The 12,073-nt window shown below is 36.6% G+C and overlaps 10 non-coding genes across 10 annotated transcripts; 3 read left to right on the plus strand and 7 right to left on the minus strand.

The window, feature by feature from the left end:
- Positions 1 to 1,075: 1,075 nt before the first annotated feature.
- On the minus strand, positions 1,076 to 1,147 carry TRNAM-CAU (transfer RNA methionine (anticodon CAU)). The gene has a single exon. It is a non-coding gene; the product is annotated as a tRNA-Met (tRNA).
- Positions 1,148 to 2,500: 1,353 nt separating this feature from the next.
- On the plus strand, positions 2,501 to 2,574 carry TRNAN-GUU (transfer RNA asparagine (anticodon GUU)). Its single transcript has one exon. It is a non-coding gene; the product is annotated as a tRNA-Asn (tRNA).
- A 2,261-nt stretch (positions 2,575 to 4,835) lies between these two features.
- TRNAN-GUU (transfer RNA asparagine (anticodon GUU)) lies at positions 4,836 to 4,909 on the plus strand. The gene has a single exon. It is a non-coding gene; the product is annotated as a tRNA-Asn (tRNA).
- Positions 4,910 to 5,743: 834 nt separating this feature from the next.
- Positions 5,744 to 5,815, minus strand: TRNAM-CAU (transfer RNA methionine (anticodon CAU)). The gene has a single exon. It is a non-coding gene; the product is annotated as a tRNA-Met (tRNA).
- A 1,096-nt stretch (positions 5,816 to 6,911) lies between these two features.
- Positions 6,912 to 6,983, minus strand: TRNAM-CAU (transfer RNA methionine (anticodon CAU)). Its single transcript has one exon. It is a non-coding gene; the product is annotated as a tRNA-Met (tRNA).
- A 186-nt stretch (positions 6,984 to 7,169) lies between these two features.
- On the plus strand, positions 7,170 to 7,243 carry TRNAN-GUU (transfer RNA asparagine (anticodon GUU)). Its single transcript has one exon. It is a non-coding gene; the product is annotated as a tRNA-Asn (tRNA).
- An 836-nt stretch (positions 7,244 to 8,079) lies between these two features.
- On the minus strand, positions 8,080 to 8,151 carry TRNAM-CAU (transfer RNA methionine (anticodon CAU)). Its single transcript has one exon. It is a non-coding gene; the product is annotated as a tRNA-Met (tRNA).
- A 1,096-nt stretch (positions 8,152 to 9,247) lies between these two features.
- On the minus strand, positions 9,248 to 9,319 carry TRNAM-CAU (transfer RNA methionine (anticodon CAU)). Its single transcript has one exon. It is a non-coding gene; the product is annotated as a tRNA-Met (tRNA).
- Positions 9,320 to 10,416: 1,097 nt separating this feature from the next.
- Positions 10,417 to 10,488, minus strand: TRNAM-CAU (transfer RNA methionine (anticodon CAU)). Its single transcript has one exon. It is a non-coding gene; the product is annotated as a tRNA-Met (tRNA).
- A 1,096-nt stretch (positions 10,489 to 11,584) lies between these two features.
- TRNAM-CAU (transfer RNA methionine (anticodon CAU)) lies at positions 11,585 to 11,656 on the minus strand. The gene has a single exon. It is a non-coding gene; the product is annotated as a tRNA-Met (tRNA).
- Positions 11,657 to 12,073: the final 417 nt, after the last annotated feature.

Raw genomic sequence — 12,073 nt, forward strand, 5'->3', positions numbered from 1 at the left:
CCTGAAGTACTCACTCATCATGTGAAAGTACCAATGTGTTTCTTCGTTGGTCAATGGAAGAAAAATCTTGAAAAACTCTCCAGATTATTGCCTTTTTAACCTTTTTCTAGGAAACTTTCTAGATGAATGCTTTTTAGCCTTTGTCAGTAGATGCTTTTGCAAGCTGTCTCTGTGGTGCAATCGAATAGCGCATTCGGCTGTTAACCGAAAGGTTGGTGGTTCAATCCCACCCAGGGACGTAATTGACCTTGTGATCAAATTTTGCTGATCTTTAAGTAGACAAGTCAAAATTTCATACCACCTTTTATGGTGTAGGGTACCTGGCCTTCTCTGATGCAATCAGAGTCATATTTGATTAAGTAATTTTATAAAAAACAGGAAGCACAATTTAGCATTGGGGTTGCAGAGAAAAAAAATTATGCAGGCAGAGAAATCCAATTGAGTGATTAATCAGCTCTCCATTTTATGGCTTTATTTTTATGCTAACACATTTGCTCTCTGAAAAGTGTCCACAAAGCCAAGTCTCTGATTAACACCTTTGTAGGAATGGTTTTTCACCTATTACTGATTAAAACTTGCTTCATTGGAAAGGCAGCAAGATGCATCCTCATTACAATGTCCACTGAAATAATACAGGTTGACACCAGGAAACATAAACCTCACTGCATCCTTGCTGCTTTCTCAAGTGGGAATCTGTTTAATGTGAAAACCAGGTGATATCTAATCAGCACACAGGTAAGAAGTTAAGAAAATCTTTCTTTAAGGGTGAAGATATTTCTCACAAAATCGTTGCCCCAATGCATCATTGAAATTCAAGCTGGAAAGATGATTTTGAAATATCAATTGTACATTTTGCATTGCTCTTCTGGTGACAATGTAGCTTGTTTTTGTCAATTACCATTTCAGTAATAGGGTAAAGAAAATTAAGTGGATTTCTGAAAGAAAACAATGCTGTCAATATACTATTAAAACAAATTAAAATGTTAAAAGTTATTGTACTTTAAGTAAAAATAAAAGAGTCAAAATATCAATTCCAGTTTTGGAAGAATTTAATTAACAAAAAAATAAGTGCACATAGCAGAGGATGGTTTCGATCCACCGACCTCTGGGTTATGGGCCCAGCACGCTTCCGCTGCGCCACTCTGCTGCTCATGTAAGTGCCAGAGATCCTGAAGTACTCACTCATCATGTGAAAGTACCAATGTGTTTCTTCGTTGGTCAATGGAAGAAAAATCTTGCAAAACTCTCCAGATTATTGCCTTTTTAACCTTTTTCTAGGAAACTTTCTAGATGAATGCTTTTTAGCCTTTGTCAGCACATGCTTTCGCAAGCTGTCTCTGTGGCGCAATCGGTTAGCGCATTCGGCTGTTAACCGAAAGGTTGGTGGTTCAATACAACCCAGAGACGTAATTGACCTTGTGATCAAATTTTGCTGATCTTTAAGTAGACAAGTCAAAATTTCAAACCACCTCTTATAGTGTAGGGTACCTGGCCTTCTCTGATGCAATCAGAGTCAGATTTGATTAAGTCATTTTATAAAAAACAGGAAGCACAATTTAGCATGGGGTTGCAGAGAAAAAAAAATATGCAGGCAGAGAAATCCAATTGAGTGATTAATCAGCTCTCCATTTTATGGCTTTATTTTTATGCTAACACATTTGCTCTCTGAAAAGTGTCCACAAAGCCAAGTCTCTGATTAACACCTTTGTTGGAATGTTTTTTCACCTATTACTGATTAAAACTTGCTTCATTGGAAAGGCAGCAAGATGCATCCTCATTACAATGTCCACTGAAATAATACAGGTTGACACCAGGAAACATAAACCTCACTGCATCCTTGCTGCTTTCTCAAGTGGGAATCTGTTTAATGTGAAAACCAGGTGATATCTAATCAGCACACAGGTAAGAAGTTAATAACATCTTTCTTTAAGGGTGAAGATGTTTCTCACAAAATCGTTGCCCCAATGCATCATTGAAATTCAAGCTGGAAAGATGATTTTGAAATATCAATTGTACATTTTGCATTGCTCTTCTGGTGACAATGTAGCTTGTTTTTGTCAATTACCATTTCAGTAATAGGGTAAAGAAAATTAAGTGGATTTCTGAAAGAAAACAATGCTGTCAATATACTATTAAAACAAATTAAAATGTTAAAAGTTATTGTACTTTAAGTAAAAATAAAAGAGTCAAAATATCAATTCCAGTTTTGGAAGAATTTAATTAACAAAAAAATAAGTGCACATATCAAAGGATGGTTTCGATACACCGACCTCTGGGTTATGGGCCCAGCACGCTTCCGCTGCGCCACTCTGCTGCTCACATAAGTGTCAGAGATCCTGAAGTACTCACTCATCATGTGAAAGTACCAATGTGTTTCTTCGTTGGTCAATGGAAGAAAAATCTTGCAAAACTCTCCAGATTATTGCCTTTTTAACCTTTTTCTAGGAAACTTTCTAGATGAATGCTTTTTAGCCTTTGTCAGTAGATGCTTTTGCAAGCTGTCTCTGTGGTGCAATCGGTTAGCGCATTCGGCTGTTAACCGAAAGGTTGGTGGTTCAATCCCACCCAGGGACGTAATTGACCTTGTGATCAAATTTTGGTGATCTTTAAGTAGACAAGTCAAAATTTCAAACCACCTTTTATGGTGTAGGGTACCTGGCCTTCTCTGATGCAATCAGAGTCATATTTGATTAAGTCATTTTATAAAAAACAGGAAGCACAATTTAGCATTGGGGTTGCAGAGAAAAAAAATTATGCAGGCAGAGAAATCCAATTGAGTGATTAATCAGCTCTCCATTTTATGGCTTTATTTTTATGCTAACACATTTGCTCTCTGAAAAGTGTCCACAAAGGCAAGTCTCTGATTAACACCTTTGTAGGAATGGTTTTTCACCTATTACTGATTAAAACTTGCTTCATTGGAAAGGCAGCAAGATGCATCCTCATTACAATGTCCACTGAAATAATACAGTTTGACACCAGGAAACATAAACCTCACTGCATCCTTGCTGCTTTCTCAAGTGTGAATCTGTTTAATGTGAAAACCAGGTGATATCTAATCAGCACACAGGTAAGAAGTTAAGAAAATCTTTCTTTAAGGGTAAAGATGTTTCTCACAAAATCGTTGCCCCAATGCATCATTGAAATTCAAGATGGAAAGATGATTTTGAAATATCAATTGTACATTTTGCATTTCTCTTCTGGTGACAATGTAGCTTGTTTTTGTCAATTACCATTTCAGTAATAGGGTAAAGAAAATTAAGTGGATTTCTGAAAGAAAACAATGCTGTCAATATACTATTAAAACAAATTAAAATGTTAAAAGTTATTGTACTTTAAGTAAAAATAAAATAGTCAAAATATCAATTCCAGTTTTGGAAGAATTTAATTAACAAAAAAATAAGTGCACATAGCAGAGGATGGTTTCGATCCACTGACCTCTGGGTTATGGGCCCAGCACGCTTCCGCTGCGCCACTCTGCTGCTCATGTAAGTGTCAGAGATCCTGAAGTACTCACTCATCATGTGAAAGTACCAATGTGTTTCTTCGTTGGTCAATGGAAGAAAAATCTTGCAAAATTCTCCAGATTATTGCCTTTTTAACCTTTTTCTAGGAAACTTTCTAGATGAATGCTTTTTAGCCTTTGTTAGTACATGCTTTTGCAAGTTGTCTCTGTGGTGCAATCGATTAGCGCATTCGGCTGTTAACCGAAAGGCTGGTGGTTCAATACCACCCAGGGACGTAATTGACCTTGTGATCAAATTTTGCTGATCTTTAAGTAGACAAGTAAAAATTTCAAACCACCTCTTATAGTGTAGGGTACCTGGCCTTCTCTGATGCAATCAGAGTCAGATTTGATTAAGTCATTTTATAAAAAACAGGAAGCACAATTTAGCATGGGGTTGCAGAGAAAAAAAAATATGCAGGCAGAGAAATCCAATTGAGTGATTAATCAGCTCTCCATTTTATGGCTTTATTTTTATGCTAACACATTTGCTCTCTGAAAAGTGTCCACAAAGCCAAGTCTCTGATTAACACCTTTGTTGGAATGGTTTTTCACCTATTACTGATTAAAACTAGCTTCATTGGAAAGGCAGCAAGATGCATCCTCATTACAATGTCCACTGAAATAATACAGGTTGACACCAGGAAACATAAACCTCACTGCATCCTTGCTGCTTTCTCAAGTGGGAATCTGTTTAATGTGAAAACCAGGTGATATCTAATCAGCACACAGGTAAGAAGTTAATAAAATCTTTCTTTAAGGGTGAAGATGTTTCTCACAAAATCGTTGCCCCAATGCATCATTGAAATTCAAGATGGAAAGATGATTTTGAAATATCAATTGTACATTTTGCATTGCTCTTCTGGTGACAATGTAGCTTGTTTTTGTAAATTACCATTTCAGTAATAGGGTAAAGAAAATTAAGTGGATTTCTGAAAGAAAACAATGCTGTCAATATACTATTAAAACAAATTAAAATGTTAAAAGTTATTGTACTTTAAGTAAAAATAAAAGAGTCAAAATATCAATTCCAGTTTTGGAAGAATTTAATTAACAAAAAAATAAGTGCACATAGCAGAGGATGGTTTCGATCCACCGACCTCTGGGTTATGGGCCCAGCAAGCTTCCGCTGCGCCACTCTGCTGCTCATGTAAGTGTCAGAGATCCTGAAGTACTCACTCATCATGTGAAAGTACCAATCTGTTTCTTCGTTGGTCAATGGAAGAAAAATCTTGCAAAACTCTCCAGATTATTGCCTTTTTAACCTTTTTCTAGGAAACTTTCTAGATGAATGCTTTTTAGCCTTTGTCAGTAGATGTTTTTGCAAGCTGTCTCTGTGGTGCAATCGGTTAGCGCATTCGGCTGTTAACCGAAAGGTTGGTGGTTCAATCCCACCCAGGGACGTAATTGACCTTGTGATCAAATTTTGCTGATCTTTAAGTAGACAAGTCAAAATTTCAAACCACCTTTTATGGTGTAGGGTACCTGGCCTTCTCTGATGCAATCAGAGTCATATTTGATTGTCATTTTATAAAAAACAGGAAGCACAATTTAGCATTGGGGTTGCAGAGAAAAAAAATTATGCAGGCAGAGAAATCCAATTGAGTGATTAATCAGCTCTCCATTTTATGGCTTTATTTTTATGCTAACACATTTGCTCTCTGAAAAGTGTCCACAAAGCCAAGTCTCTGATTAACACCTTTGTAGGAATGGTTTTTCACCTATTACTGATTAAAACTTGCTTCATTGGAAAGGCAGCTAGATGCATCCTCATTACAATGTCCACTGAAATAATACAGGTTGACACCAGGAAACATAAACCTCACTGCATCCTTGCTGCTTTCTCAAGTGGGAATCTGTTTAATGTGAAAACCAGGTGATATCTAATCAGCACACAGGTAAGAAGTTAAGAAAATCTTTCTTTAAGGGTGAAGATGTTTCTCACAAAATCGTTGCCCCAATGCATCATTGAAATTCAAGCTGGAAAGATGATTTTGAAATATCAATTGTACATTTTGCATTGCTCTTCTGGTGACAATGTAGCTTGTTTTTGTCAATTACCATTTCAGTAATAGGGTAAAGAAAATTAAGTGGATTTCTGAAAGAAAACAATGCTGTCAATATACTATTAAAACAAATTAAAATGTTAAAAGTTATTGTACTTTAAGTAAAAATAAAAGAGTCAAAATATCAATTCCAGTTTTGGAAGAATTTAATTAACAAAAAAATAAGTGCACATAGCAGAGGATGGTTTCGATCCACCGACCTCTGGGTTATGGGCCCAGCACGCTTCCGCTGCGCCACTCTGCTGCTCATGTAAGTGTCAGAGATCCTGAAGTACTCACTCATCATGTGAAAGTACCAATGTGTTTCTTCGTTGGTCAATGGAAGAAAAATCTTGCAAAACTCTCCAGATTATTGCCTTTTTAACCTTTTTCTAGGAAACTTTCTAGATGAATGCTTTTTAGCCTTTGTCAGCACATGCTTTTGCAAGCTGTCTCTGTGGCGCAATCGGTTAGCGCATTCGGCTGTTAACCGAAAGGTTGGTGGTTCAATCACACCCAGGGACGTAATTGACCTTGTGATCAAATTTTGGTGATCTTTAAGTAGACAATTCAACATTTCAAACCACCTCTTATAGTGTAGGGTATCTGGCCTTCTCTGATGCAATCAGAGTCAGATTTGATTAAGTCATTTTATAAAAAACAGGAAGCACAATTTAGCATGGGGTTGCAGAGAAAAAAAAAATATGCAGGCAGAGAAATCCAATTGAGTGATTAATCAGCTCTCCATTTTATGGCTTTATTTTTATGCTAACACATTTGCTCTCTGAAAAGTGTCCACAAAGCCAAGTCTCTGATTAACACCTTTGTTGGAATGTTTTTTCACCTATTACTGATTAAAACTTGCTTCATTGGAAAGGCAGCAAGATGCATCCTCATTACAATGTCCACTGAAATAATACAGGTTGACACCAGGAAACATAAACCTCACTGCATCCTTGCTGCTTTCTCAAGTGGGAATCTGTTTAATGTGAAAACCAGGTGATATCTAATCAGCACACAGGTAAGAAGTTAATAAAATCTTTCTTTAAGGGTGAAGATGTTTCTCACAAAATCGTTGCCCCAATGCATCATTGAAATTCAAGCTGGAAAGATGATTTTGAAATATCAATTGTACATTTTGCATTGCTCTTCTGGTGACAATGTAGCTTGTTTTTGTCAATTACCATTTCAGTAATAGGGTAAAGAAAATTAAGTAGATTTCTGAAAGAAAACAATGCTGTCAATATACTATTAAAACAAATTAAAATGTTAAAAGTTATTGTACTTTAAGTAAAAATAAAAGAGTCAAAATATCAATTCCAGTTTTGGAAGAATTTAATTAACCAAAAAATAAGTGCACATAGCAGAGGATGGTTTCGATCCACCGACCTCTGGGTTATGGGCCCAGCACGCTTCCGCTGCGCCACTCTGCTGCTCACATAAGTGTCAGAGATCCTGAAGTACTCACTCATCATGTGAAAGTACCAATGTGTTTCTTCGTTGGTCAATGGAAGAAAAATCTTGCAAAACTCTCCAGATTATTGCCTTTTTAACCTTTTTCTAGGAAACTTTCTAGATGAATGCTTTTTAGCCTTTGTCTGTAGATGCTTTTGCAAGCTGTCTCTGTGGTGCAATCGGTTAGCGCATTCGGCTGTTAACCGAAAGGTTGGTGGTTCAATCCCACCCAGGGACGTAATTGACCTTGTGATCAAATTTTGGTGATCTTTAAGTAGACAAGTCAAAATTTCAAACCACCTTTTATGGTGTAGGGTACCTGGCCTTCTCTGATGCAATCAGAGTCATATTTGATTAAGTCATTTTATAAAAAACAGGAAGCACAATTTAGCATTGGGGTTGCAGAGAAAAAATATTATGCAGGCAGAGAAATCCAATTGAGTGATTAATCAGCTCTCCATTTTATGGCTTTATTTTTATGCTAACACATTTGCTCTCTGAAAAGTGTCCACAAAGCCAAGTCTCTGATTAACACCTTTGTAGGAATGGTTTTTCACCTATTACTGATTAAAACTTGCTTCATTGGAAAGGCAGCAAGATGCATCCTCATTACAATGTCCACTGAAATAATACAGGTTGACACCAGGAAACATAAACCTCACTGCATCCTTGCTGCTTTCTCAAGTGGGAATCTGTTTAATGTGAAAACCAGGTGATATCTAATCAGCACACAGGTAAGAAGTTAAGAAAATCTTTCTTTAAGGGTGAAGATGTTTCTCACAAAATCGTTGCCCCAATGCATCATTGAAATTCAAGCTGGAAAGATGATTTTGAAATATCAATTGTACATTTTGCATTGCTCTTCTGGTGACAATGTAGCTTGTTTTTGTCAATTACCATTTCAGTAATAGGGTAAAGAAAATTAAGTGGATTTCTGAAAGAAAACAATGCTGTCAATATACTATTAAAACAAATTAAAATGTTAAAAGTTATTGTACTTTAAGTAAAAATAAAAGAGTCAAAATATCAATTCCAGTTTTGGAAGAATTTAATTAACCAAAAAATAAGTGCACATAGCAGAGGATGGTTTCGATCCACCGACCTCTGGGTTATGGGCCCAGCACGCTTCCGCTGCGCCACTCTGCTGCTCATGTAAGTGTCAGAGATCCTGAAATACTCACTCATCATGTGAAAGTACCAATGTGTTTCTTCGTTGGTCAATGGAAGAAAAATCTTGCAAAACTCTCCAGATTATTGCCTTTTTAACCTTTTTCTAGGAAACTTTCTAGATGAATGCTTTTTAGCCTTTGTTAGTACATGCTTTTGCAAGTTGTCTCTGTGGTGCAATCGATTAGCGCATTCGGCTGTTAACCGAAAGGCTGGTGGTTCAATACCACCCAGGGACGTAATTGACCTTGTGATCAAATTTTGCTGATCTTTAAGTAGACAAGTCAAAATTTCAAACCACCTCTTATAGTGTAGGGTACCTGGCCTTCTCTGATGCAATCAGAGTCAGATTTGATTAAGTCATTTTATAAAAAACAGGAAGCACAATTTAGCATTGGGGTTGCAGAGAAAAAAAATTATGCATGCAGAGAAATCCAATTGAGTGATTAATCAGCTCTCCATTTTATGGCTTTATTTTTATGCTAACACATTTGCTCTCTGAAAAGTGTCCACAAAGCCAAGTCTCTGATTAACACCTTTGTAGGAATGGTTTTTCACCTATTACTGATTAAAACTTGCTTCATTGGAAAGGCAGCAAGATGCATCCTCATTACAATGTCCACTGAAATAATACAGGTTGACACCAGGAAACATAAACCTCACTGCATCCTTGCTGCTTTCTCAAGTGGGAATCTGTTTAATGTGAAAACCAGGTGATATCTAATCAGCACACAGGTAAGAAGTTAATAAAATCTTTCTTTAAGGGTGAAGATGTTTCTCACAAAATCGTTGCCCCAATGCATCATTGAAATTCAAGCTGGAAAGATGATTTTGAAATATCAATTGTACATTTTGCATTGCTCTTCTGGTGACAATGTAGCTTGTTTTTGTCAATTACCATTTCAGTAATAGGGTAAAGAAAATTAAGTGGATTTCTGAAAGAAAACAATGCTGTCAATATACTATTAAAACAAATTAAAATGTTAAAAGTTATTGTACTTTAAGTAAAAATAAAAGAGTCAAAATATCAATTCCAGTTTTGGAAGAATTTAATTAACCAAAAAATAAGTGCACATAGCAGAGGATGGTTTCGATCCACCGACCTCTGGGTTATGGGCCCAGCACGCTTCCGCTGCGCCACTCTGCTGCTCATGTAAGTGTCAGAGATCCTGAAGTACTCACTCATCATGTGAAAGTACCAATGTGTTTCTTCGTTGGTCAATGGAAGAAAAATCTTGCAAAACTCTCCAGATTATTGCCTTTTTAACCTTTTTCTAGGAAACTTTCTAGATGAATGCTTTTTAGCCTTTGTTAGTACATGCTTTTGCAAGATGTCTCTGTGGTGCAATCGATTAGCGCATTCGGCTGTTAACCGAAAGGCTGGTGGTTCAATACCACCCAGGGACGTAATTGACCTTGTGATCAAATTTTGCTGATCTTTAAGTAGACAAGTCAAAATTTCAAACCACCTTTTATGGTGTAGGGTACCTGGCCTTCTCTGATGCAATCAGAGTCATATTTGATTAAGTCATTTTATAAAAAAACAGGAAGCACAATTTAGCATTGGGGTTGCAGAGAAAAAAAATTATGCAGGCAGAGAAATCCAATTGAGTGATTAATCAGCTCTCCATTTTATGGCTTTATTTTTATGCTAACACATTTGCTCTCTGAAAAGTGTCCACAAAGCCAAGTCTCTGATTAACACCTTTGTAGGAATGGTTTTTCACCTATTACTGATTAAAACTTGCTTCATTGGAAAGGCAGCAAGATGCATCCTCATTACAATGTCCACTGAAATAATACAGGTTGACACAAGGAAACATAAACCTCACTGCATCCTTGCTGCTTTCTCAAGTGGGAATCTGTTTAATGTGAAAACCAGGTGATATCTAATCAGCACACAGGTAAGAAGTTAAGAAAATCTTTCTTTAAGGGTGAAGATGTTTCTCACAAAATCGTTGCCCCAATGCATCATTGAAATTCAAGCTGGAAAGATGATTTTGAAATATCAATTGTACATTTTGCATTGCTCTTCTGGTGACAATGTAGCTTGTTTTTGTCAATTACCATTTCAGTAATAGGGTAAAGAAAATTAAGTGGATTTCTGAAAGAAAACAATGCTGTCAATATACTATTAAAACAAATTAAAATGTTAAAAGTTATTGTACTTTAAGTAAAAATAAAAGAGTCAAAATATCAATTCCAGTTTTGGAAGAATTTAATTAACCAAAAAATAAGTGCACATAGCAGAGGATGGTTTCGATCCACCGACCTCTGGGTTATGGGCCCAGCACGCTTCCGCTGCGCCACTCTGCTGCTCATGTAAGTGTCAGAGATCCTGAAGTACTCACTCATCATGTGAAAGTACCAATGTGTTTCTTCGTTGGTCAATGGAAGAAAAATCTTGCAAAACTCTCCAGATTATTGCCTTTTTAACCTTTTTCTAGGAAACTTTCTAGATGAATGCTTTTTAGCCTTTGTTAGTACATGCTTTTGCAAGATGTCTCTGTGGTGCAATCGATTAGCGCATTCGGCTGTTAACCGAAAGGCTGGTGTTTCAATACCACCCAGGGACGTAATTGACCTTGTGATCAAATTTTGCTGATCTTTAAGTAGACAAGTCAAAATTTCAAACCACCTCTTATAGTGTAGGGTACCTGGCCTTCTCTGATGCAATCAGAGTCAGATTTGATTAAGTCATTTTATAAAAAACAGGAAGCACAATTTAGCATGGGGTTGCAGAGAAAAAAAAAATTTGCAGGCAGAGAAATCCAATTGAGTGATTAATCAGCTCTCCATTTTATGGCTTTATTTTTATGCTAACACATTTGCTCTCTGAAAAGTGTCCACAAAGCCAAGTCTCTGATTAACACCTTTGTTGGAATGTTTTTTCACCTATTACTGATTAAAACTTGCTTCATTGGAAAGGCAGCAAGATGCATCCTCATTACAATGTCCACTGAAATAATACAGGTTGACACCAGGAAACATAAACCTCACTGCATCCTTGCTGCTTTCTCAAGTGGGAATCTGTTTAATGTGAAAACCAGGTGATATCTAATCAGCACACAGGTAAGAAGTTAAGAAAATCTTTCTTTAAGGGTGAAGATGTTTCTCACAAAATCGTTGCCCCAATGCATCATTGAAATTCAAGCTGGAAAGATGATTTTGAAATATCAATTGTACATTTTGCATTGCTCTTCTGGTGACAATGTAGCTTGTTTTTGTCAATTACCATTTCAGTAATAGGGTAAAGAAAATTAAGTGGATTTCTGAAAGAAAACAATGCTGTCAATATACTATTAAAACAAATTAAAATGTTAAAAGTTATTGTACTTTAAGTAAAAATAAAAGAGTCAAAATATCAATTCCAGTTTTGGAAGAATTTAATTAACCAAAAAATAAGTGCACATAGCAGAGGATGGTTTCGATCCACCGACCTCTGGGTTATGGGCCCAGCACGCTTCCGCTGCGCCACTCTGCTGCTCATGTAAGTGTCAGAGATCCTGAAGTACTCACTCATCATGTGAAAGTACCAATGTGTTTCTTCGTTGGTCAATGGAAGAAAAATCTTGCAAAACTCTCCAGATTATTGCCTTTTTAACCTTTTTCTAGGAAACTTTCTAGATGAATGCTTTTTAGCCTTTGTTAGTACATGCTTTTGCAAGTTGTCTCTGTGGTGCAATCGATTAGCGCATTCGGCTGTTAACCGAAAGGCTGGTGGTTCAATACCACCCTGGGACGTAATTGACCTTGTGATCAAATTTTGCTGATCTTTAAGTAGACAAGTCAAAATTTCAAACCACCTCTTATAGTGTAGGGTACCTGGCCTTCTCTGATGCAATCAGAGTCAGATTTGATTAAGTCATTTTATAAAAAACAGGAAGCACAATTTAGCATG

The sequence above is a fragment of the Pseudophryne corroboree genome, chromosome 4 (genome assembly GCF_028390025.1).
Source record: "Pseudophryne corroboree isolate aPseCor3 chromosome 4, aPseCor3.hap2, whole genome shotgun sequence".
In the NCBI taxonomy this organism is placed as follows: domain Eukaryota; kingdom Metazoa; phylum Chordata; class Amphibia; order Anura; family Myobatrachidae; genus Pseudophryne; species Pseudophryne corroboree.